General features: G+C 44.3%; 1 protein-coding gene across 3 annotated transcripts in view; it reads right to left on the minus strand.

Annotated features, from left to right (window-relative positions):
- Nucleotides 1-26,558, minus strand: part of LOC122815473 (RAB3A interacting protein) — a 1,760,500-nt gene that overhangs the window by 1,392,595 nt on the left and 341,347 nt on the right. The gene's annotated exons all lie outside the window — the stretch shown is intronic.

A 26,558-nucleotide genomic window follows, 5' to 3' on the forward strand; every position in this document is an offset into this window, starting at 1 on the left:
GTTCCATCAAATGAACCATTGGTGAAAGAAGACTTGAGAGTCTCCACAAAATCGCATCCCCACATCCAGGCATGTCTCCTGACAGCAGTACCTGAACCAACAGCCTGTGAGATACCTTCCAATGCATGCAAAATTAGCCTCATGGACATATTTGACACAGATCAAAGAGTGGCCAGCTGCAAGGATGATGTCTTATAATCCTCTGGAGACATGGACTCAGACAGACTTGAAGAGTTCCCTTGTCAAATCTCTCTGTAGATTTGTAAAGTGTGACAGATAGTTCAGAGACCACAAGGCGAAGGTTGCGGATGCAAATATGTGCCTTCCAAATCTGTCCAATGCCCTAGACTCTGTGTAATGGGGTTGGACAGAGGAGCTCTGTTCTGCAAACTTCTTCTTGGTGGCTGCCTCTACAACCACTGCATGAACAGGGACACCTCTGCTCCAATGTGGTCTATTTTTCAGAAGAACTAAAACCTTGACTGGTCTACAAGGAATCAGTTCAAAACAGTCTGGTTCCTTCCACACCCGGTGACAGACTAGGTCGATAAGCTCTTCAGTTGGGGTAGTCACACAAGACATAGATGGTCCAGAACCAAAAACTTACAAGAACACAGACTCTTCAGGGGATGGGTTATCTGAAGATCAACCAACTATCTGCTTAAGGATTTCCAGTATGTCTCCAAAGGAGACATCTGGTGGTGATCTGGGCAACCCCTTCTCTTAGTCAAAGTCAATATTTTGATTAGGGATTCCATAGGGGAATCTGTGCGCCTCCTTTTGCATGTTCTCTTTCTGTGAGCCTCTTCAGTGGGATGTTCTGGAGAGGTGTCTGAAGACGAGCTGTTTCTCTATGGGGACCATCTGGGTACTGCTTGGTACTGGCTGTCCCTGTGGAGTAGGTCTCACGGGATCAGAGCTCAGAACCAAGGTAGTATATGGGGTAGGATGCAAGAAAAAGTGAGAAACTGTCTTTCTCAAATGACAGAACACCTTCTCCGCAACCTTGAAGGCCGACTGACCCAGCAAAGCCATGACTGGCTACACCAGAACCAAAAGCTCTAAAGTAGATGAGCCACAATTCTGCCCAGATCCGTGTCTCAAAGACGGAGCCGGTTCCGAGCTAACACCTAGACTCCTAGGGGCACAGAACACTCCAGCATCGGAGTCAATCCCAGCCCCACAGATCTGACACCAAGGCTTCAGCTCTGACATTCATCCTGATCCAAGGGAACAGGAGTTGAACTGGTCAGGAATACAGTCGGAGTCAAAGATGTGATTCCTTATGGCTCCAATACCGATACTCTAAAAACTGTCAGATCCTGGTGTTCCAAAACTGAAGGATGGATCAGAGGGAGAAACAACTGTGTGCGAGGTGAACAGAAGGCTCACAGATACAATAAAAGACAGAGCCACAATACCCCCCCCCCCCCCGGCCATCTGGATCTGAGCTTTCAGGAGCTTCATCATCCTATCCACTTTTGCTTCTAAGAAACTCCTGGATGACCTGATGGATGAAGAGGTTGACTGAGGTCTGGAGTGCTTTTTCAGTGAAGCTGAGGAGATACTGGATCGAATATAAACTTAGGTGAAGGAGTTCTCAGCACTTGAGGTATGCCCGAAATCTGATCTGAAGATTTCGGAAAAGGCTGCACAGGAGGGATACTAGACATCACTACTGGAGCCAAAGTCTTCAGCTCCGAGGAAGTCTGATCAGAAGATCTTGGAATCTTTATCAGAGGCTCAGAGGACAACCTTGAAAGAGATCTTTTCATGTTCTCCGAAGGAGTCTTTGATGACTTACTGGGGGGCTGAGCCCCTGAAGAAGAGGAAGATGACTGCGGTAACAAGCCTTTAAGGACAAGCTTGATAAGCCTGTCAGCTACAGCCCTAGAATTACATCCTGTGCAAATCGTTCAGTTTGTACCCAAGTGTGCTACTCCTAGGCAATAAATGCACTCCCTGTGGACATCCAAGTTCAGGATTTTAAGCCCACACGAAGTGCATTTTTTGAAGCATGTACGCTTTTCATCCTTGATACTACATGTAAAGTATAGAAGATACACAGGAACAAAATAAAACTTTTTTTTTTACACTACAGAAAACGGTAATAAGAAATGCCACGTAAAGTAGGGTAGGAAAGAAGGAAATGTAATAGAAAGCATGCCAACAATGGTACTTACAAAATTTACTTATTTAAATTAAGAAAGCCTAACATAAGAAAATCCTTATAACTAGAGAAAGGGAAAATAAAGAAAAGGATACACAGATAAGTTTTAAATACTGCTACCTAAAAAGCTAAATTAAAGCTGCGAGAGAGGATCCAAATTCATGTGAGATGGCAGCAAACTAGATCGGAGGTACTGGGAATGAACTAGGGCATCGGAGGAGCTTGAGAGTTGGATCCAAAAGTCTGTAGAATGCTGCAGAGCCAGATACAAGGTCACATCCATAACCCATACGTCAAGGAAGAATGAAAAGGACAACATCAGATCTGCAGTTTGTATAATTTTACAGTTAAAAATAAAAAAAAGTTGGTTCTCTCACAATTCTTACCTAGGTATCCAGTGTTTTGGAACTCACTGTTAAGGGGTTAAGTCTTACAGGTTATATCCAAAAAATGGGCACAACACTGTTCACAAAGCCTAGATTTATTTCCATTTGCTGACTGTAATTTTCTGAGTTGTTATCCCCTTATCAGTATAGTCTGGGAATGAAAAGCTCCAGAGTAACACAGTATACAAACAGTTATGTTCATTAGATACAACAGTCAGTTTTCAATCAGTGACCTTAAAACATTTAAGAAAAATGCGTTTATTCTCTCTATGTGTATGTATATGTGTATACATACACACACACATATATATATATATATATATATATATATATATATATATATATATATATATATACACACATATACACACACACATACATACACACTCACATGTCCACACAATATTATCATAGTAGATAAAAGGGACCGTCATATTATTAACTGCAGGATGAGATTTATTACCAAAATAGGAGATAAGATGAAGAGGTCTCATATTGAGAAGTAGAGTGAGTTAGCTACAAATGAATGAGGAAGTGATAGTCAATGGGAAGAGAAAGAAATCAAGGGACAGAGCGGGCATGTACTTTGTTTAAAAAACAATGGTCACAGTCAGGTTGCGTTTCCAGCACAAGTATTACTGTATGGTATCAATGTTATGGTTAGCTAAACACACAACAAAGCACAATCCAGGCTGCAATTAGAGGTCCACAACCACATATCTTCCCAGCTGCAGGCTATTTTTTTTTTATCAAGTATATACATACATGTGTCAACTTCAATTACATATTAGTTATAGCAAAGCATAGTTTTCATACTAAATAGGAACAAGACAAAGTCATAGATCAAATGTACTGATAAGCCAAATGTGACTCACAGGCTAAGCATTTAAGCTCTATGATTATGGTCAGATAATCACCTAGTTACTTGTTCTTTAGGCAAGCAGATGGCTACAGCATCAATGCATGTGGTTAGTATGGTTTACCTATAATTTATACTCCTTATTCACCTGATGGCATAATTTAAATTTTTTTTACAAAAATATTCAGCTGTTTGCTTAGTAAAAATCTATAAAGCCTTGTGGTGAAGCTCTACAGTTCTCAACGTTTCCTTTTTTCACGGTGACCCAGCTGCCCATCTTAAAGCACATTTAAATTATGTATGAGTGCTTCTGAATTCGATACCTACAGGGAATTTCAAAGAAATCTGAGGATTCAAAAATTCTCACTCATGCCTATTACAGGAAACACAGTGTAATCCATCGCCAAATTATTTCATCTCGTCTCCTTATGGCAAACAAGAAAGCTGCAAGGAGCTCTGCAAACAAAACTTCCTTTGCAGACTCCCACCAAGCATTATCAAATTACAGCTCTATAAAAAAAGAAACAGTAAAGTTTCACATAATTAGATCCCAATAACCATGACTTTTCTTTTTTTATTACTTCGTCTACCAGCTGAACACGTTTACTGAATCAGACATCCAAAGTCAAGCTGGATGTAAAGTTAAGGACACACTTAAAAGAACCTTACAGTCTACTATGCAAAACCAAACAGCACTGTTATGACAGCAGTATAAAGAAAGAGGGAACAGATAAGACATACTCCATTAATATGACCACTTTCAAAAGGAAAACAAGTAGAGCACATTGTATGGCTTTATCAAACAAACATTTCATAACAGTCACTTCTAGTGGTTTAAACCTCAAGAATTCAAGGACGAAACCCTACACTTCATAACAATGGCAATTAATTCTGGTCCTTTTACATCTCTCCTTCTCCCTCTGGACTAAAATGTCGTGCATTTCAAAAGATCAAAGTGCTATTAACAGGATTTTACAAAGACTCCCAAAAACAATGAAGCACAGATGTGAGAGGATAATACTAGCTCATGTGGGATTTAAGAATGCTTCAACCTTCAAACTAGTGACTGTTCACCTTTAAAACTACATTTCTATTCTCTGTCTTTACAGAAGAGTCCTCAGCAGCTTTCATCAGTGCTTACTATGTTCAGTTGTTGTTGTTGTCTTTCGGCTTTTCCCGGTTAGGGGTCGCCACAGTGGAACACTGGTCCGCTAATGATTGGCAGTAGATTTTTACGTGCCGAGTTGCCAGCCCTGACGCACAACCTTCAATGAAGGTACGCCCATTCACGCACGTCTCCACACAGAAGATGCTCTAGCTGAGAATCGAACGGGACAACGTCTTACTGTGAGGCGACAATGCTACCGCAGCACCACCACCACAGCAATGCTTACTATGTTCAGTAAATCTATGTTATGGTACTTACTAGCATTACTTTTTTTTAATGACAGACTTATATAATGTAACCTCTCCTGCTACAGGTATTTGCAGTAATCAATGTCCTCACAGTACTGAAATCGGTATACAAAATGGATGGAGCCTACATATTCCCTAGTTGTTTATGAACCTGACCAAATATCCCCTAGTTGTTTATGAATCTGACCATTCAATTCCACTGCTGTCTGAAATGAATTCATCTCTGTCTGAAATGAATTCATCTCTCTCCGTTTTAAGTATATGCTACATATCTGAAGTAATTAGCATGTCCCAACATGCTGAAAGAAGTAGATGGTCAACAAAATACAAAGTTCTCCTCGAAGACACACCCTCAAAGCGCCATTAACAGTGAAGATTTCAAATAGCTTGTCTACTGAATTCCTCGGTGGCTCCTGTAACACATCTGCATAATGGGACATTGTCCTATGCAGTTAAGTACCAAATGCATAACAGATCGGGTAAAACAAAATGCCATTCTTGGGTCAATTAAGCATATGTTCAGCACTTCTAGAGGATATTCTTCCATGAGGAAAATGTATCTTATAACATTTAATAAACAAATGAGCCAAAGTACATACTGCAATCACACAGTTACCCAGGATACATTTCTAGGAAACGCTAGTGAAGTAATCTCTATACTGTTCACATAAAGTGAACCTTTATGGACATACGTGGGATAAAGTCTTAAGTATTTCTGAGCCACTTGAACAATCAACATTTCAATTTGTGAGCCCTGATTAGACTTGTCACTGCTTTTTCTATCATTTGTTTCAAGGGAAAGTAAGAGTGGTTATCTTTAATATCAAGTTTAGAAATCTCAAGGAAACATATGAGCTGCCAAAGGAGGTCAGTACACCACAGTAGCCCTTCTCTACTGTCTGTTGCAAGAGAGGGCAGCACAGGTAAATACATAATCAAGTTAACAACCATACACAAAGTGTACTTTAGAAGCATGTCTTTGAGATTGTAACCCTGAGAATAAATCAATAAAATATGATGGAATATTCTACTCAGGCATTGTAAAAAAGTTAAATAAATTTGGAATGAACCCCTATGTCACACACCAGATTGCCAACCGGCGTACAGATAGGATGCAGGTAAGCAAAATAGAGGAAGTTACCTTTACAAAGGCAGACCAGTCATCAGTGGAGTCCTCCAGGGTTCTGTGCAAGAACCCCTACTGTCTGGCATCTATGTTTCTGAAGTAAAAGCCAATGCCAAAGGGCTGTAGCTAGGTTTGCAGATGACTACAAACTAAGAGCAGTCACTGAATCCCCAAATGACTTAGCCATCCTGCAGGAATGTTTATCCCAAATAAACAGCTGATGCTAAAATCATTAACTGAAACTAAATACCAAAAATGCACTTGTAGTCATCCACCCTAAGGAACTACCACACTAACAATACACCCCCAAGAGCCGACCCAGTTGTTTGTGATTTTGGAACTTATGTGGTCCATGACCTAACTTTTGACCAACATGTCCATTGTTGTAAGTAAGTCCTTCTCTATTGCACAACTTATAAACAAAGGGATTGCGTTTAGATCTAGGGATGTCATTGTCCCGCTCTACTCAGCCCTCATTAGGCCAGTCATTCAATATAATGCCCCCTTGGTATGTATCTGTCCAGACACATACAACTGAAATAGCCACAGAAATATCTTACTAAAAAGTATACAAGGTCTAAACAACATGTCCTATATGGACAGGCTTAAAGCCCTGTCACTATATTCAGTATCCTACAGACTGTTAAGGGGTGTTCTGTGCCTAGCATACAAGGCATCCTTCAACTCCATACTGATAGATTTACTGCATATTGGCAAGTCCAGTGGCATCACAAGTGCTCAGTCTAGGGAAATAAACCTCTTTTGCAACAACAGATCAGTTTGGAAGGACAGGTATATCTTGCAGAGGCTATCGCTGCTCTGGAAACAGACTCCCCCCATCCACATTAAAGTTCATCCCTGTCTGTATTTAACTGCAACTTAGATCTACAGATGAGGAACACAAAATTTACCCCAGATCTCCCCTCTACTACTAACAGACAGAAGCAGCTCCTAAATGCTTTAGTCCATGCATGGATGTCCTCAAGTTATCTATGGTATGATCCCAGTTATTATTAGGAGTAATATACAACTATCGACCATGAGGTGGCTAAGGACAATCTCTAACCAAATGGGATAGAGGGATATGTTTAGCTGAGCACAAAAATGAGAAACTCGCCAAGCTTAAAATGCCCTACAAGGACAGCTAGCCTAGTACCTATTGATGAACCTATGTAAGATTATACAAAAGACTGAGCCTGCAACGTATTCTTTTCTAGTACATGTTACAGTCATTGTGAAAAAAAAAATCTTGGATTTAAACTTGGAAAAATGGAACTTTATAGAGTAGCTGCAGGTTCCAAAGCTAGTAACAGAAGTTTTTCATTCATAGTAATTCCAAGGAGGGATATGATCTCTTACTGATGGTTTCAGTTAGAAAATACTTAAGAAAAAGCTTAACTGGTTCCATTCTTGTTGATGGCAAGTTATCTCAAATAAAGGTGAAAATCCCTTAGGATGGTTATGTGGACTTCTAACAGAAGAATATTAAAAGTACAGTTTTGTACCTACCATAAATGTAGATGTCCGAACAGGATAGCATCTGCAGTCCTAACAAATGGGTTGTCCTGTCGTCAGGCAGCCCTTCGGTCGGCCGGATTCCAAAGTCTGGGTCTGGCCTCGGCTGGTGTCGCACTTCACCCGACGTCATCTCTGCTGGTCTTCGGGTATAAAGGCATCAGCCGACGCCATTTTCCTCAGTGTTTCTTGCCCCAGATGCCAGTAGCCCTCTTGGATAGCTAAATTTTTGGGTAAATGCCAATGTTTCCCAAAAGTAGAAGGCAAACACAAAAAATATACATGTATGTACATATATACAAACAAATACACCATAAGAGATCCCCCCCCCCCCCCAGCTAGCTATTAGGTGGGCAATACCCTAGGAGTACCACAGAGGGGAAGGAGGGTGGGTAATCCTGACTGCAGATGCTATCCTGTTCGGACATCTACATTTATGGTAGGTACAAAACTGTACTATGTCCTTCAAGGATGCATCTGCAGTCCTAACAAATGGGTAGAATACCATAGCCAAACTAGGGGAGGAGGAATAAGAGTTATGGTGTACTTAGGATCCCTTGCAACACTGCAGTGGCAAAGCCTGCTCGGGATCTAGAGTATAGAGGTAAGTTATAATGCTTGGCAAATGTATGCACGGAGGTCCAAGTAGCAGCCTCAATAATGTCCTTGGTAGCCACTCCTCGTAAGAAGGCTGTGGTAGTGGCTGTAGCCCTTGTAGAATGAGGCCTTATGTTCTGTGGAATTTGCTTTCCATGATAGGAGTAACAGAATCTTATGCAATTTCCTATCCACTTGGAGATTGTCTGTTTGGAAATTGCTTTTCCTTCCCTTCCTGTTGCATAGGCTACTAGGAGCTGGTCAGTTTTCTATTGCCCTTGGTTCTGTCCAGGTAGTAGCGCAACTGTCTATGTACATCCAAGGTATGCAGCAGTCTTTCCCCTTTGTTCTGTGGATTGGGAAAGAAGGTAGGTAGGTGGATTGCCTGGTTTAGAGACAGTCTGGATACCACCTTAGGCATAAATGTAGGATTAGTTCTCATGGACACTCTGTCTTGATGGAAGATTAGGAAGGGTTGTACTGCCATTAAAGCCTGTAGTTCTGAAACCCTTCTTGCTGAAGTAATTGCCAGTAGGAAAGCAGTTTTCCAGGATAGGTGTTGAAGATCTGCTGTTGCTGCTGGTTCGAATGGAGGGAGTGTCAATTTTTCTAGCACAAAATTCAAGTCCCATGCTGGTAATGGTGGTTTCCTAGGAGGTTTTACATTCTTAATTCCTCTGAGGAACTGCCTGAGTAGAGGATCTTGAGAAGACAGGAGGATCGAGGCTGTATTCTGCAGAAATAGCTGATGCATGTATCTTGATGGAGGAATAACACAGGCCAGTATGTAGGAGCTCTGCCAAATATTCCAGGATGTTGGCAATATCTACTTTTGACACATCTTTCCCTCTTTCCGTACTCCAAATGACAAACCTTTTCCATTTCCCTGCATAGTTCCTTCTGGTAGAAGGTCTGCGGGCCTCAAGGATAATGTCTTTAACCCTTTGGGATAAATCTGGGTTAGATGTTCTTATGTAATGTTCCAGGCAGTGAGTTGCAGAGTTTTCAGGTTTGGATGCAAGATGTTGTAGTTGCACTGAGTCAACATCAAAGGAATCAGGGGTAGAGTCCACGTTTCCCCCCGAGACATGCTCCTCAGTAATGGATACCAATGTTGTCTTGGCCAATTTGGAGCTATCATTGATTTTCAGTAGTACCTTGTGCATCAAAGGAAGGGGTGGAAATGCATATGCTGTTAGGCCTTTCCAATTGAAGGATAGAGAGTCCACCTTCCAAGCAAGAGGGTGGTAAGTCCTTGTGCAGAATTTCTTGAGCTGGTGGTTGAGTGGGGATGCAAATAGGTCTATTTGTGGCATTCCCCATTTCTTTGTGATGGCCTTGAAGATGTCCGGGTGTAGCATCCATTCGTGAGCATCCGAGGTAGTTCTGCTTAACATGTCTGCTAGGATGTTTTCTTTTCCCGGTACAAATATTGCCTGTAATTGAATGTTGTAGCTCAGAGCCATGTTCCACAGGTCCAGAGTCATTCGGCATAGGGGGTATGAATGAGTACCTCCCTGTTTGTTGATGTACCACATGACTGTGGTGTTGTCTGTCCTTATCATCACTTGGCCCTCTTTGAGGAATGGTCTGAAATTCTGGATTGCCAGTTTTACTGCCAGCATCTCTTTTTGATTTATGTGCAGGTGTAGCTGATCTGGAGTCCATAGGCCTTGAATGCACTTGTCCAGCATGTGTGCCCCCCAACTGAGGTCTGAGGCGTCCGTTGTGATGGTTTGGCTTGCTTGAATGTTGTGGAAGGCCAATCCCAGGTTTGCCTGGCATGTCTGAGCCCACCATAGGAACTCTTGTTTCAGGCATGGAATTAATGGTATTTCGGTTTCTAAGCTGTGCTTGTGTTGAGACCATAAATTCTTTAGGTAACACTGTAGCTTTCTCATATGCAGTCTGGCATGGGGGACCAAGATTATGCAGGATGCCATGAAACCCAAAGCCTGCAGAACTTTCCTTGCTGTTAGTTTGTTCTGCTTTGCTAGTGTCAAGAAGTACAGAGGAAGTTGTTCTTGTTTTTCTGTAGTTAGGAATGCCATCTGTTTTACTGTGTCCAATTCTGCACCCAAGAATGTTACTGTCTGGGATGGTATCAGTTTTGACTTTTTTAAATTGACTGTGTATCCCAGAACTTGTAGTAAGCAAATGACTCTTTGTAAGTCTTGTGTCAGCTTGCTTTTGTTGTCCGCTTGTATCAGGCAGTCGTCCAGGTATGGATAAATTTGGATTCCTGAAGCCTGCAATGGGCGATTACTGATGCCAGGCATTTCGTGAACACTCTGGGCGCAGTAGATAAGCCAAAGGGCAATGCTGAGAATTGATAATGCTCTGATCCTGCAAGAAATCTGAGGTATCTTCTGCAAATTGGTCGTATGGGGACGTGCAGGTATGCCTCCTTGAGATCTAGAGTTACCAGCCAATACTCCTTGCCCAGCATGGGAAGAAGTTGGTGTAGGGTCAGCATTTTGAATTTTGGAACAATGATGAATGTGTTTAAAGCGGACAGGTCGAGGATAGGTCTCCAACTGTTTTCTTTTCTTGGTACTAGGAAGAGTCTGGAGAAAAATCCCTTGCCCTGTTCTGTAGGTGGTACCCTTTCCACAGCTCTCATCTTTTTTAATTGAGCCATTTGTTTTAGGGCTTCTGACTTTTGATTTGGTGGCAGGTTTGGCATTTCTCTTTTTGCTGGTAAGGTGTGGAAATGAAACCTGTACCCTTGGTCTATAGTTTGCAAAATCCAGTTGTCTCTTGTGATATAGTGCCAGTTTTTTGAAAATAATGCTAACTTTCCGCCTAAGGGTGCTACAATTTGTTCCCTGGTAGGCGGTGTTAGAACCAAGTCACTGTGATTGTCCTGTTGCAGTGGTAGTGGTTGTATCCGTGGCTCGTTGGTTATTGCCTTGCCACTGGCGTCCCCTGTAGGCACCTCCTCTGGATTGATTTCTGCCTCTGGAACGTCTATTCCTGCCTCTCTGGCTTTTAGAGGAATCTGGAAAGGACCAATTTTTGGAAGGCCAGTTCCTGCTGAACCTTGGGGGCTGTACCTGTAAGAAATCTTTAACTGTTTGTACAGATTTTGCCTTCTCTTCCATTTTCTTCATTACTTGTTGGGCAGGAGAACCAAATAGACTGACCTTGTCCATAGGAGCATCTAAAAGCTTTGCTTTAACATTATCCGGCAAGACCTGCTCTTTCAACCATGCATGCCTTCTTATAACTGTGCCAGTCATGGCTGATCTAAATGAAGCCTCCAGTGCATCATAGCCACATTTTAAAGAATGGTTACTAACCTGCTGAATGTTATTCACCATTTCTAGAACATATTTCTTATCTAAGGAATCATCAGAGGACAGTTTCTTAGTTAACTGATCAAGCATAAACTCTTGGTATTGGATCATATGAAACTGACAGTTCAAAGCTCTAGCTGAGAGAGTAGCAGAGGTGTATACTTTTTTACCCCATCTCTCTAAGGACCTGGATTCCCTATCAGAAGGAGAGGGTTTTGCTGAGGTCGAAGCTACTGCCTTAGGCCCCTGGGAGATAGTCTCCGGATCTGCAAAGGGGGCCTTGTATAAGTGGTGATGAGTGTCCGGTACCCTGTAGAACCTGTCGGGCTTAGCAGGGGCTGGAGGTAAAGTATCAGGAGCAGTGCAAACATCATTAAAGGCATCATCCACAACAGGAAGAACTGGAGGTATAGCTAAGGGCCTATGCTGCGGTAAGTGTAAAAGGTCCTAAGCCTTTTCTTGAATCTGAGAAATCTTGTCCCTGCCATTGGAATTGCTCTCGCATGGCATGTAAGGTTTCCCCAAAGGAAAATTCCTCTGGTGGAGAGGCAGAAGGAATAGATTCTTCAGCATCAGAATCTTCATAAGTAGAAAGAGGAGCCTCTGGATGGTCTGTAATGTCTGAGTCATCAGAAGAGTCATCTGAGGAGCCTGGCTCAGGGGGCTCTACTCTGGGTCTCTTTTCTGAGGGTTGTGAGGCCCTGTCTGGGTGAGATTGGGATCCTCTTATTAATGAGATGAGATCCTCTGCCAAAGTAAGCATTTGTGAACTGGAGCTGGGCCTGTGAGAGGGGGGGCTTAACAGGCACTGATTTAGCAGTTTTGGCTGCTTTAGCCCTGGCAAAGGCCTTTATAGACATGGCTGCAGGAGGCCTAGCAGCACCACGTGCTGGGGTAGAGACATCCAAAGGGATGGTGTCCGATAACTCTGTAGAAACCACAGTTGTAGGTAAAATTTCAGAGGCCGATTCAGCTAGGGTAGAAGGGGCCTCGGTAGTAGTCATGGATTCGGCTGTAGATTGAACCGTTTGCTCGGTTTCGGCCGAAACCGAGACACTCGCGGTTTGCTTTACCGTGGTTTCGGCCGAAACCACGGACCGCGAGTGTCGGTCCTTTTCTTTGCGTTTTTTAACAATTTGGGTAGTCGGAGGATCCGACGGCATAATGTACGCAAAATCTGAGCCGAAAAACTGTTCAGCAAACTCCGACCGACGCCTAAGTGTTCGTCGGTTGAAGGAAGCACAGGCTAAACAAGCTGCTACGTCGTGGTCTGGGCCTAAACAAGGTAAGCAGTAAGAGTGGAAATCTTTATGAGGTATTTGTTTCCCACAAGTTAAACAGTTATTTACTTTTTCTGACATCGGCTGAGGCAAGAAAGAGTCCCCAACGGGTACTTAGCTTTAGAAGTCTTCGAAGTTGTATTCGGTAGTAGTAATCTCTGGATCTGACCGACCGGCACTTGCGAACAGCTTCTGCTTCGGGCGCCACGCGGCAAGAAAGACTGAGGAAAATGGCGTCGGCTGATGCCTTTATACCCGAAGACCAGCAGAGATGACGTCGGGTGAAGTGCGACACCAGCCGAGGCCAGACCCAGACTTTGGAATCCGGCCGACCGAAGGGCTGCCTGACGACAGGACAACCCATTTGTTAGGACTGCAGATGCATCCTTGAAGGACATCTGTTATCAAAAAACATTTCAAATAAATCTGCATCTGCTCAACAGATGTTGTTTATTAAATGCTGCCAAAAAGGAAAAAAGTGTTTCCATTTTGCTGAATAAATCTATTAGACAATTTTGGCAGCTTATAAAATATACGGTTTCAGAGCTCTTGACGGATCATTTTATGATAGTAGACATACAAGAGATGAGCAGGAATAGCCTTTAGATTGGGAAGCAAAACAAGATCAGGCTGTATTAACAAAGGAATATATTATTGTGGGATACAATTTGAATGTTATCACTGGAAATGGGCCCAAAGGTACTACAGCCCACCTACATGTGAAATATCTAAACTGTGGAAAAGTACAGTTGTGTAGTAAATTTACCATAACAGCAGATGTTCAAATGATCACTGCTGCAGTAACCTAAGCTATATGGGTTACATCCTACCAAGGATAGAACAGCCAGACAAATTTCAAAGCTCTGGGGCACCTTCCACATGCCTAAATCATTAAAGCTCTATAAAAAGAGAGGTGCACCAAGCCCTTCACAGCTTTCATGCCAAATGAAAGAGAGTTTGAGCCCAGAAAGGACACAGCTAGGAGTAAAAAATATTTGCATCACCGGGGCAAAACAACATACTCAAAAAACTAAAGGGGACTGAGGGAGGAAGAGAGTGGCTATTGCAGCAGAGATCATTTGAACACCTACTTTTATAAGTTTACTCACATAGCTGTACTATGGTCATCATGTTGATCACTGCTGTAGTAGCCTAGCTATACGAGTAGATTACTCCAGCATAAACATTTGGGAAGTAGGAGAGGGGGTCCAACAGACCCTGGAGAATGGTCCTAGCAAAGCCTTATTTAGACCTACGGAAGGAATCAAGCTTGCAGTGTCTTGCCAAAGTATGTATTGAGGACTAAGTTGCTGTGTCTAGAATACTTCTAGAATATAACCCTTTCCAAAAAGCCACAGAAGAAGCCAAGGCCTTGACAGAGTGAACCTCGACCCTGCTTGGAATACTTTTGTTGTGGTGAGATTGACAAAAGTTAATAACCTGAGACAACCATTTGCAAATAGTCTGCTTTGACACAGGTCATCCATTCTTCTTACCTTCAAAGAAATTAACTACTGATTCAAAGGTCTGAAAGATTTTGTTCTGTCAAGGTACCTGAATTGTCAGTGGACATCACAGGTACAGGGTATCGTCTCCTTCATTTTTGGGTTCAGGAAATAAGACATGGAGAGGGATAGTTTGGCTTAAAGTAAACCTAGATGCCACTGCAGGCATAAAAGAAAGATTGGTTTTCAATAAAAATTCTGCCTCTGTGGAAAATGAGATAAGGCTGACTCACCATAAGAGCTTGAGACTCAGATACTCTTCATGCAGAGGTCAAAGCAATCAGTAAAGTGGTATTGCATGTTAATAAACTCAAGTCAGCCCGATGAGCTTGCTCAAATGGAGTAGGTGTTAGCTTCTGAAACAGGGATATTTGCCTTCTCCATCATGATTTCTCCTCTGACAAATCCCAGTTTGAAAAGGGAAATTTTCTTTATGTTGGGACCAAAGACACTTCAGATATCAAAATCCTGAGGTATTCCCTTTCTGAGTGGAAAAACCTTTGAAAACAGAAAAAAATATATATCTAGATCTATGGAAGAAAAGCTATTTGAATCAAGGAGTGTAGTGGACAACCCTAAAATACAATCATGTGTAAGGGAGTCAAAAAGACATGAATATTCTCTTGGAATCCCAGCTTGCATAAGAAACTGTTACCCAAGAACCTGACACTTTGAAATAGACTTTGCAAAGCTAAGAAAGTCATGGACAGGTGAAATGCTTGGTTACAGTCAGGGTGTCCCAGAGGACTCTGTCCTAGGCCCTTACTTGTTTAGATTGTATCTTTCAGACCTAACTTTTTCATCTGACGTGTTCTACAGTCTATATGCAGATGACCTGAAATTGGGTAAACTGATTACATGAGTTACAGATAAGGCATGTCTGTAAAATAACTAGACTAAATTGACAATTTGGGCACAGGAGAATTATTCTTCTTTCATCTTTTTCCCGGTTAGGGGTCGCCACAGCAGATCACCTGTCTGCGCATGACTGGCAGTGGAGTTTTGCAGTGTTGCGTTGCCAGCCCGGCACCCAACCTTCCACAGTAGGCATACACATGCACACACTCAAACCTAGGGCCAATTCAGGGTGTCCAATCCACCTACAGCATGTCTTTGGGATGTGGGAGGAAACCAGAGCACCCGGAGGAAACCCACGCGACCTCAGGGAGGACATGCAAACTCCACACAGAAGGCACCCCAGCTGAGAATTGAACCGAAGAACCTCTTGCTGTGAGGCGGCAACGCTAACCGCTGCATCACCGCGGCCGCCGGGGCACAGGAGAATAATATGCTTATGAATACATCAAAAACTAAGCATATGAGACAAACTGAAAATGCTGATAAATACATAAAAAAAAAAAGAAAAAAGTTATGTCTTACCATAACGTTCCCTCTATGTTCATCTTCTTTCATTCATCACTGATGGGTTCGGTACCGAGTCGGCCTTTTCACCAAGCTCGCACCTGCCAAAATACTCTCAAGCTAAGTCTCTACTCAGAATGCCCTTCTCCCTGTTACCTCAGATTGAGTCTGCTAGAGAAAAGGAAGTAAAGCCAAGGCCACTTCTGCGCAACTACCCTAGGGCACCACTTAGACCCAAAGCATCCCCCAGCAGCCTTTGGAGGGGGAAGGAGGCTGGGAAGTGATGAATGAAAGAAGATGAACAACACAGATGGAACGTTATGGTAAGACATAACTTCTTTGTCTGATGTCGTTAATCTTCTTTCCATTCATCACTGATGGGACAGAATCCCAAGCTACCTTGAGGTCCATGGGTAGCCCTTATGGAAGAACATTCCTGAGTACCACTGAGCTGAAGGCAGCTCGCCTTCTGGAGACCAAATGCAATTTGTAATGATCGATAAAGTACAGTTTTGTACCTACCATAAATGTAGATGTTCGAAGATCCACATTGCTGCAGTCATAACCTGTGGGTAGTCCGCTGTCCTCGGTCGGCCCGAATACCAAAGTATTAGGCTGGCGTCGGTCACGGGCGCTCAAATCTGACGTCAGTGCGTCCTGGTATTAAAGCGCATGACCGACGTCATATCCTCAGTCTTTTCTTGCCCCAGATGTCAGAAGGCCCTAAAAAGAAAGGCCACAGCCTAAAATAGAAAAACCTCCAAAACCCATGTACAAACAATATCTACAACCCAAACCAAACAACCACTCCAAACTACAGAGGGGAAGGAGGGAGGGTAAATTGGACTGCAGCAATGTGGATCTTCGAACATCTACATTTATGGTAGGTACAAAACTGTACTATGTTCTTCATCTCACATTGCTGCAGTCATAACCTGTGGGTAGAATCCCAAAGCAAAAGTAAAGGGAGGTTGGCAAAATCATAAAGCATTGGGAGCTGCTAATAAGCCCTGCAAGACTGCAGTGGCAAATCCAGCCCTAGATTTGGAATAAAGAGGGAGATGGTAATGTTTAGAAAAAGTGTGCACTGAACTCCAAGTAGCTGCTTCCAAAATATCTTTGGTAGCTACACCCCTCAAAAAAGCAGTAGAAGTGGCAGTAGCCCTAGTGGAATGAGGTCTGATTCCAGCCGGAATCTCCTTACCATGATGAGAATAACAAAAAGCAATACAATGGCCAATCCACTTAGAAATAGTTTGTTTAGAAACAGGTTTCCCCTGAGAGCTCAAAGCAAAAGAAACAAATAACTGTTGAGACTGTCTGAAACTTTTAGTCCTGCTCAAATAATAACGCAACTGCCTTTGAATATCCAAAGTGTGCAAAACTTCCTCCTCTTTATTTTGGGGATCAGCATAAAAAGTAGGCAAATGAATAGATTGGTTCAAGGCCACATTTGAAACCACTTTAGGCATAAAAGTAGGGTTAGTACGCAGAGATACCCTATCCTTATGAAAAATCAGGAAGGGCTCAACTGCCATGAGAGCCTGTAATTCAGATACCCTTCTAGCAGACGTAATGGCCAACAAAAAAGCAGTCTTCCAAGACAAAAACTTTAACTCCGACGTAGCTGCAGGTTCAAAAGGAGGTAAAGTAAGTTTTTCCAACACAAAATTGAGATCCCAGGAAGGAGTAGGAGCTCTACGTGGGGGTCTTATGTTCTTTGCCCCTCTAAGGAATTGTTTAAACAAAGGATGAGAGAATAATGGTGGGTCACAGTCATAGTGAGCAGAAATGGCTGCAGCATGAACTTTTACAGAGGAGAAAGACAAACCTTTGTCTAATAATTCTGTAAGATATTGAAGAGAAACACTCAAATTAGGCCTGGAAACATCAAAGCTCCTTGCTGTGCTCCAAATAAAAAATCTCCTCCATTTATCAGCATAAACTTTCCTTGTACTAGGCCTTCTGGCCTCCAAAATAACATTCAAAACTTGAGGAAGCTTCGACCCTCCAGGTTCTAGAACAGAATATGCCAGGCTGTTAGATGCAGGGACTGAATCCTGACATTGAGGAAATGATTGCCCGCCTGAGACAAAAGGTGTGGAATAGAAGGCAAAGGCCAAGGAGGCTCCCGTACTAAACTCCTCAGCAGAGGGTACCAGTGCTGTCGAGGCCAATCTGGAGCTATTAGAATCATGGAGGGCTTGTCTTGTCTGACCTTCAAGAGCACCTTGGGAAGGAGAGGCAGAGGAGGAAAGGCATAGACGTGAAGATTGCTCCAACTGAATGATAGAGCATCCACTTTCCAAGCTGTGGGATGAAACATATTCGTGCAAAACTTTGGCAACTGGAAATTTAGTGGAGAAGCGAACAGATCTATGTCTGGAGTCCCCCATATCACTGTCAACTGTCGAAATACATGAGGATCCAACTTCCACTCGTGGGGATCCACCATCTGTCTGCTCAAAACATCTGCTAAGGAGTTCTGTGCTCCTGGCAGAAACCTTGCCTGAAGAGTGAGGTGCAAACTGAGAGCAGTCTCCCACAGAATCATAGCTTGTCTGCAAAGAGGGTACGAATGGGTTCCCCCTTGCTTGTTGATGTACCACATGACAGTAGTGTTGTCTGTTTGAATCAACACTTGTCCCGGAAGTAAATCCTTGAAAGCCATCAATGCAAATTGGACTGCTAACATCTCCTTCAAGTTGATATGTAAATGTTGAAGTCTGGCAGGCCACGTGTCTTGAACCCACTTTCCATTGAGGTGTGCTCCCCAAGCCTTGTCCGAGGCATCTGTCGTTAAGATCCGACTCGCCTCTGGTCGGGTCACAGAGAGTCCCTTGTTTAGGTGACATTCCTGAGCCCACCACAAAAATTCCTTTTGAATGCAAGGTATTATTTGAATGAGTGTCCAGATCGTGGCAGTGTTGTGTCCATACATATTTGAGATACCATTGTAGCTTCCTCATATGCAGTTTGGCATTGGGAAGCACCAGAATACAAGATGCCATGAACCCCAAGGCTTGAAGGACTGTCCTTGCAGTCAGCCTGGACCGTAGAGACAATTGCTGGAAGTAAAGTGTAAGGTTCCTTTGCTTGTCCGGGGTCAAAAAAGCCATCTGGGAAGCTGTATTCAGTCTCACACCCAGAAAGCACATTTCCTGAGAGGGTACTAGACTGGACTTTGTTTCGTTCACAGAATACCCTGGGCATCTTAACACTGCCATAACATACTGTAGATGGCGAAGAAGCTTGTTTTCGTCCTGAGCCAGAATCAGGCAATCGTCCAAATAAGGATAAATTTGTATTCCTCTTAACCTTAAGAAGGCTATCACCAGAGCCAGAACCTTTGTGAACACCCTGGGCGCAGTAGATAAGCCAAAGGGCAATGCCTAAAGTCCCAGCCCGAAAACGCAGGAATCTCCTGCAACTGGGTCTGATAGGAACATGAAGATAAGCCTCTTTGAGATCCAGAGTTACCATCCAGTGATCTTTGCCCAACAGAGGCAGAAGTTGTTGCAACGTCAACATTTTGAATTTTGGAATGTCCAGGTATGTGTTGAGGATAGATAAATCCAAAATTGGTCTCCAAGTGTTTCCTTTCTTTGGTACAAGAAACAGGCGAGAATAAAATCCTAGGCCCACTTCTGACATAGGGACCTGCTGTATAGCCCCCATTTGAAGAAGTAAAGAAATCTGTTTGTGAGCCTCTACTCTTTGCCGAGGAGGAACGTCTGGCATGCCTTTGAAAGGAAGCAATGTGTGGAAATAAAACTTGTAGCCTCGGTTTATAATGTCCAATACCCATTTGTCCTGGGTGACTAAAAGCCAGTTTTGCTTGAAAAGTGCTAACTTTCCTCCCAAAGGAGCTGCCAGACAGGAGGGATCTGGCAGCTGAAGATGCAGGTCATTGGGCCTGTTTACGAAAGGACTGGCCCCTGCCCTCACTTGTAGATTGTGCAGGGGAACTCCACGTTCTAGGCCTGAAAGAACCCTGAGCTCTGCCCCTACCACGTCTAGATCTGCCCCTAGACTGTAAATCAGAAGAAGGGTAAGCCCATCCCTTAGTAGGCCAATTTCTGCTAAACTTAGGGGGCTGCACCTGCAAAAAATCTTTAACAGTCTGCATAGACTTAGCCTTGTCTTCCATTTTCTTTAAGACAGACTCCACAGGAGGACCAAACAAAACTTCAGACTGTAAAGGAGCATCCAAAATTCTAGCTTTAACATGCTCTGACAAATTCTGATCCTTAAGCCAGGCGTGCCTGCGAATAACTGATCCAGTGGCAGCCACCCTGGAAGAAGCCTGTAAAGCATCGAAACCACACTGCAAAGAATGCTTGCCCACCTGATCCGAGGCATGAACCAACTCCTGTAATTCCTTATGCCCTCTGCCAAAGCATCTACCTTAGATTTTAATTGAGTAAGGAGAAAATTCTGGTACTTTAACATATGAAACTGGCAATTCAAAGCCCTCATTGCTAGAGTGGAAGAGGTGTACACTTTTTTACCCCACCTATCTAAAGCTCTAGAATCTTTATCCATAGGAACTGGATTCTTTACAACAGAAGCCCCGACACCCTTAGGTCCCTGACTAATAGTTTCTGGGTCAGCCCTTGGGCTCTTATACAGATATTTATGAGCCTCAGGCACTCTGTAATACCTATCTGGTTTAACTGGCGCAGGAGGCAAAGAGTCTGGATTAAGGGAAGCCTCAGAGAAAACATCCTGAACAACATCCAAAACAGGAGGTATAGCTAAGGGCCGATGTTGTGGTAAAACAAAATTCCCTAAGCCTCTTTCGAATCAGAAATCCTGACCTTCCCATTTAAAATGCTCCCTCATAGAATGCAAAGTTTCTGAGAAATAAAAATCCTCTGGAGGAGAAGCAGAAGGACTGGAATCCTCTGCGTCTGAATCTGAATAAGGAGGAAAATCCTGAGTGTCTTCAGCCGAAGACTCTGAGTAATCTGAAGCCTGTTCCAAACTTTCCACCTCTGGCTCCACCCTAGGCCTCTTATCTGGAGGGGGCATAGAACCCCTGATTAAGGAAATTAAATCTTCTGCCATTTTAAGCATGTGTTTTTTAGGCACAGAGCCTGCAGAACTAGGACTGACACCTGAGGAAGGCAAACCAGGCCTGCCCTTAGAAGGTACCTTAGAGACTGAAGGAGAAGGCCTAACCACCTTAGGCAAAGAAGTAAGTACAGCAACCTGAGAGGCCCCCTCAGCCTGACCTGACTCCTGAGAGGCCACATCTTGCAAAATCAACGTCTCCCCCCGAGACTCAGCTGAAACCTCGGCCGGATCTACAGATTCCAGCGTAGTTTCTAAAGAACCAGCGTCCGGAACTGACGACTCATCCTGCTTGGACCTTAACGATTTTTCCTTGCGCTTCTTAGCAGTAGCGGGCGTCGGAGGATCCGACGGCATACTGTAATTACACCGCTTACCAAAGACAAGCCTAGCGCAATCTAACCTACGTTTAATGGTGCGCTTATTAAACCTAGCACAAAAGCGACACCCGACTACGTCGTGCTCAGGCCCCAAACAAGGAATACAGAGAGAGTGGTAATCCCTATGCGGTATCTGTTTCCCACAAGAAATACAATTATTCACTTTTTCTGACATCCGGAATTAACTGAGGCAAGAAAAACAAAATATTCTAGCGGGTACTTAGCCAACTTGGTTTCGGTCTGAAACTCGAAATACGAAAATTTCAGAGCCGAGGCACTTGCAAACGCTGCTTCTGCTTCGGACCATGCGGCAAAAAAGACTGAGGATATGACGTCGGTCATGCGCTTTAATACCAGGACGCACTGACGTCAGATTTGAGCGCCCATGACCGACGCCAGCCTAATACTTTGGTATTCTGGCCGACCGAGGACAGCGGACTACCCACAGGTTATGACTGCAGCAATGTGAGATGAAGAACATCGGTATGAGGCTTAGCCCAAGTAGCTGCTTCACAGATGTCATCCATGGAAGCCCTGGAATGGAAAGCTACAGATGTTGCCATAGATCTAGTGGAGTGAGCCTTAACTTTTGGCATAGGTTCATTACTGAGGGGAATAGATGAAATGTATGCAGTCCCTCAGCCATTTTGATAAAGTAACATTGGAAACAGCCTCTCCCATTCTGAGCCCGGAATAGGAGATGAAAAGCTGTTCATATTTACAGATAGGTTTGGTCCTGTCTAGAAAAAAATTGCAATTGTCTATGTACGTCTAAAGAGTGTTTATGGAGAATTCAGAAAACTTTTGTGAGAAAGGATGGATTCATCCGAAGTGATGCTCTGTCTTTATGAAAGACCAGCTAGGGCCTCTTGATACACAATGCCTGCAGCTCCGAGACTCTTCTGGCAGATGTGATGGAAATCCTTGTTCTTGGTAGCCAAGACAAAAACTTTAGGTCACTGCGCAGCAGGTACAAAAGGTTTCTGCGTCAAAGATTGAAGGACTAGAGTGAGGTTCCACGGGCTGTCTGATAGGAGGCCTGATATGAGAAGACCCCTTGAGGAAAGCCTTGCAAATGTGTAGAGAGATAAGAGGGGTGCCATCTATACCATTGTGGAAATTGGAAATTGCCGCTAGATGTATTATTCGTACAGTAGAGGCAGAGGCTCTATCATCAAAAATCCTAGCCAAGTACTGAAGTACTGCAGTAACTGGAGCCGAATACGGGTCTAGCATGTTATCCATGGACCAGATGGAGAATCTTTTCCATTTATCCTGGTATAGTCTTCTGGTGGATGGTTTATGAGAGGCCAGAATGATGTCTTGAACAGGCGAGGAGAAATTAGCTTGCCTGGCTACTACTGGAAGTGGAGACACCAAGCTGTCAGCTTGAGACTGGAGAGATTTGGGTGACTCAACCCTTGAGGGTGAGTAATCAGATGTGGTAGAGGGTCCAGAATACACGGCGTGTATACTAGGTGAGGTCGAAGGAAGGGGAAGCAAACTTGTCAAGGCCAGAATGGGGCTATGAGGATCACCTTGCATCTCAACTGAAGAACTTTCTTTAGAAATTGTGGGATCAGAGGGATGGGAGGATAAGCGTAAAAAAGTCCCATGGCCAATCTTGGTTCAGAGCATCCCTCGGTGACTCCCCTTCTGGGGGAAGTAGGGTGAATGCTGAATTTGGTGTTTGATGGGGAGGCAAAAAGATCACAGCAGGGCTGGCCCCAGTGGCTGAAGATTGCCGACGCCACCTCTGGGTTGAGGGACCACTCTTGAGGCATGAGGATGCATCTGCTCAGCTTGTCCACAATCACATTGGAGCTCCCCAGGATATGCGTTGCTATCAGAAAGTGGTTGGAAGCTATCGTCCACTGCCAAATTCTCATGGCTTTTCGACATAGGGGATAGGACCTGGTTCCTCCTTGCTTGTTCATATACCAGACCACTGACATAATGTCTGATTGAACTGCAATTCTCCCGGAAGGGAGAGCCAAATGGAAGGCCTGCAAATGCTAACAGCATAGCTCTCAGTTCCAGATCATTGATAAGCAGTAGGCCTCTGAGGTGGTCCATGTGCCTTGGACAGTCTTCCCTGGAAATAGCCCCACCAGCCATTCAGGGAAGCATCTGTAGTCACAATGGCTGTGGGCTGAGGAGACTGAAATGGACGACTCCAAAGTTCTACGTCTGGCTTCATCCACCAAATTATGTCCTGTTTGCAGGAGTTGGTTATTTGAATCTGGTAACTGAGGTGGTGATAGTTTGGGAACCATCGACACAGGAGCCGCCACTGCAGAATCCGCATGTGTAGCTTTGCTAGAGGCACTACTGGGATTGACGCTGCCATAGAACCTAGGGCCTGAAGAACTTCCCTTGCAGAAACTGTTGTTTGTGAGAGTATGACCTGGAGTTGAAGCCTCAATCGATGAGAGTCTGTGAGTTGGGAGTGATACTAGACAGGACTGAGTAATGAAGACTGCTTCAATGAACTCTGTTGTGTAGGGACAAGGTTTGATTTCTCCCAATATACCGTTATTCCAAACAATTTTGCCAGAGAGAGAGAGAGAGTATAATGTGGTGCTGTTACCAGAAGAAGCTCATGGGGGCGGTAAGGAGTCAGTCGTCCAGATATGGAAACACCCGGAATCCTTTAGGTCTCAAGTGAGCTGTTACCATTGCCATGCATTTCGTGAACATTCCAGGGGCTGTAGAGAGACCAAACGGCAGGAAATGGAATTGATAATGACTGGCTCCTAGCTGGAAGTGAAGCAGACTCCTGAAACATTTGTCCATCTTGATGTGGTAATACGCATCCCGGAGATCTATAGAGCACATCCAATCACCTTCTCTTAAAAAGGGGAGAATGGACAGAACAGTGACCACCCGAAATTTGGTTTGGGTGATAGCTGAGATCCAAAATGGGTCTCCAGTCCCCTGTCTTTTTTGGCACCAAAACGAATCTCAAGTAAAATCCGGATCCGCACTGTGTGATGGGACTGGTTGGATTACTCTTGAGACAGCTTTATAATCTCTCAAGCTGCTTCTTTCCTTTGACTGTGTGGAAAGTCGGGAATTTTTCTTGAGAAATTTGGCTGACAAGAAAGGGGAATGGTGCAACCTCTGATGATAAAGCTCTGCACCCAACGACCAGTGGCGATGGATTGCCAGGCAGCTTGGTGCAGACAGAATCGACCCCTGACTGCTTCCAGAGGTAAGCAATCAAGCTGCTCCTCAGGACCGCTAACAAGGATGTCCAGAGAAGGAATGCCTGGAGCCTTGATTACGAGGACCCCGTCTGCCTCTATAGGGGCATCTTCCGGAATTGTTACCCCCTCTGCATCTGGGAGTATCATCATCACATGCGGCACGAAAGGAACCCCAAGATTTCTTATGCCACATCTTTACACTCCTCTGATTCCTGGAGAAGGTACACTGAGGGTTGGAAAACCGTAGGCCTATGGCAGACAAGGTCTTTCCATCTTGCTCACACCTGGCTAGCATTTCTTTCACTTTGGAGGCAAAATGGGACGAAGCTTCGATGGGAGCATTCAGAAAAGAAGATTTGAAGGGGTCCATGAGGTCACAAATGCGCATCCAGGCATGACTCCTCATAACAATCCCTGAACCCGCTTGCTCTAGCTGCCCCTTCGGTTGCATGTGACAGCAACCTCATGGATGAGCTGGATACTGATTTCAGGTTTGTGAGCTGTGAGGCCACTTTGTCCCTGACCTCATCAGACAACTGTCCTGCGAGCGTCTCAGAGTGTTCGGAAATCAAGCTCCTGTGGAGCCTTGTAAAATATGCTAAATAATTTAGGGACCGTATGGCAAAGGTCCCTGATGCAAAAACACACTTCCAAAGTCTATCCACCGCTCAGGAATCCCTGTAGGGCGGGTGGACAGCAGGACTTTCCTCAGCTAAGTGCTTAAAATGTGCCAAATAATTCAGGGACCGTATGGCAAAGGTCCCCGATGCAAAAATATGCTTCCAAAGTCTGTCCACCACCCAGGAATCCCTGTTGGGTAGGTGGACAGCAGGACTTTCCTCAGCCAAGTGCTTTATCATGGCCGCCACCACCACCATAGCATCAACTGGGAACCCTTTGGACCAATGCGGGTTCTCCTTGTGAGGGGAAAGAATTTTGTCTGGTCTCCTTGAGGGATCGCCTCAATGGAATCAGGGTTCTTCCAAGCACACTGCACGATGAGCTGGATGAGCTCATCGGCAGGTGGGGTCATCCAAGAGGTAGAAGGCCGGGCGCGAAAAGCCTGCAGGAACACGGACTCCTCAGATGAAGGGTTGGAAGGCTTCCAGTCACCTCTCTGCTTTAACATTTCCAGGATGTCTCCGAAGGAGACATTATCAGGAGGTGACCGTGGGGACCCTCAACCATCATCGTAATCCAGGTCTTCCATTAAGGACTCCTCGGGTGACTCCATGTGCTTCCTCTTGCACATCTTCTTTCGAGGGGGCTCCTCCTCAGTGGGGGTCTCTGAGAAGGATTCGGAAGACAGGGTACCCTGAACAGGGGTGTCCTGCGGCTTCCCTGCCCAGTGTCCTGGGGGGACGGTCCGTGACAGCTGAAGTTCAGGGAATGAAAAAGTACAGTTGTGTACACTTACCATAAATGTAGATGTTCGGTTGTATTCACTGTTGCAGTCATCACATTTGGGTTATCTGCCTGCAGGTAGCCCTCAGCCGGCCTGAATACCAGAGTCTTCGGATTTCTGCATTGGATGCTGTCTCTTCTTCCATGACATCAGGTCATCAGGGGTATAAAACATGCAGCCAATGCCATTGCATCAGTTTTTCTTGCCCCAGATGTCAGCTGCCCCCACAATAGGAAGCAATTATATGGTAGGGTACTCCCCCCATCAAAAAGCAAATACACCAGAAAAAATAAAACTACCAAACAAGAATGAAAGGTAGAGCCAAGAGAAGTCAGGGGGCTGGAGGGAGGGTAGCCAGGACTGCAACAGTGAATACACTCGATAAGTGTACACAACTGTACTATGTTCTTAGTGTTTCACTGTTGCAGTCATCACATTTGGGTTGATTCCCAAAGCTAAGTAAGGGAGGAGGAAGTTAAGAGCATCACGGACAGCTATTAAGCCCTGCAAGACTGCAGTGGCAAATCCAGCTCTGGATTTAGAAGATACACATGTGGTAATGTTTGGTGAAGGTATGAACAGAGCTCCAGGTGGCAGCTTTTAGGATGTCCCTGGTAGGGACTCCTCTGAGAAAAGCCGCAGAGGTAGACGCAGCCTTGGTTGAATGTGATCTAATCCCCTGTGGGGTAGGTATTCCATGGTGCTTGTAGCAGAACATAATGCAATGGGCTATCCATTTGGAGATGGTTTGCTTTGAAATGGCCTTCCCCTCTGCCCCTGCAGGAAAGCCAACTAGCAGCTGTTCAGATTTTCTGACAGGCTTAGTTATGTCAAAATAAAATCTAAGTTGTCTGTGCACGTCCAGAGAGTGCAGTATTCGTTCCCCTTTGTTTTGTGTATTAGGGAAAAAAGTAGGCAAATGGATGGACTGATTTAGGGCCACACTAGACACCACCTTGGGCATAAAGGAAGG

This window comes from Protopterus annectens, chromosome 11.part0 (assembly GCF_019279795.1).
Source record: "Protopterus annectens isolate FY-2018-M chromosome 11.part0, PAN1.0, whole genome shotgun sequence".
Lineage (NCBI taxonomy): Eukaryota > Metazoa > Chordata > Ceratodontiformes > Protopteridae > Protopterus > Protopterus annectens.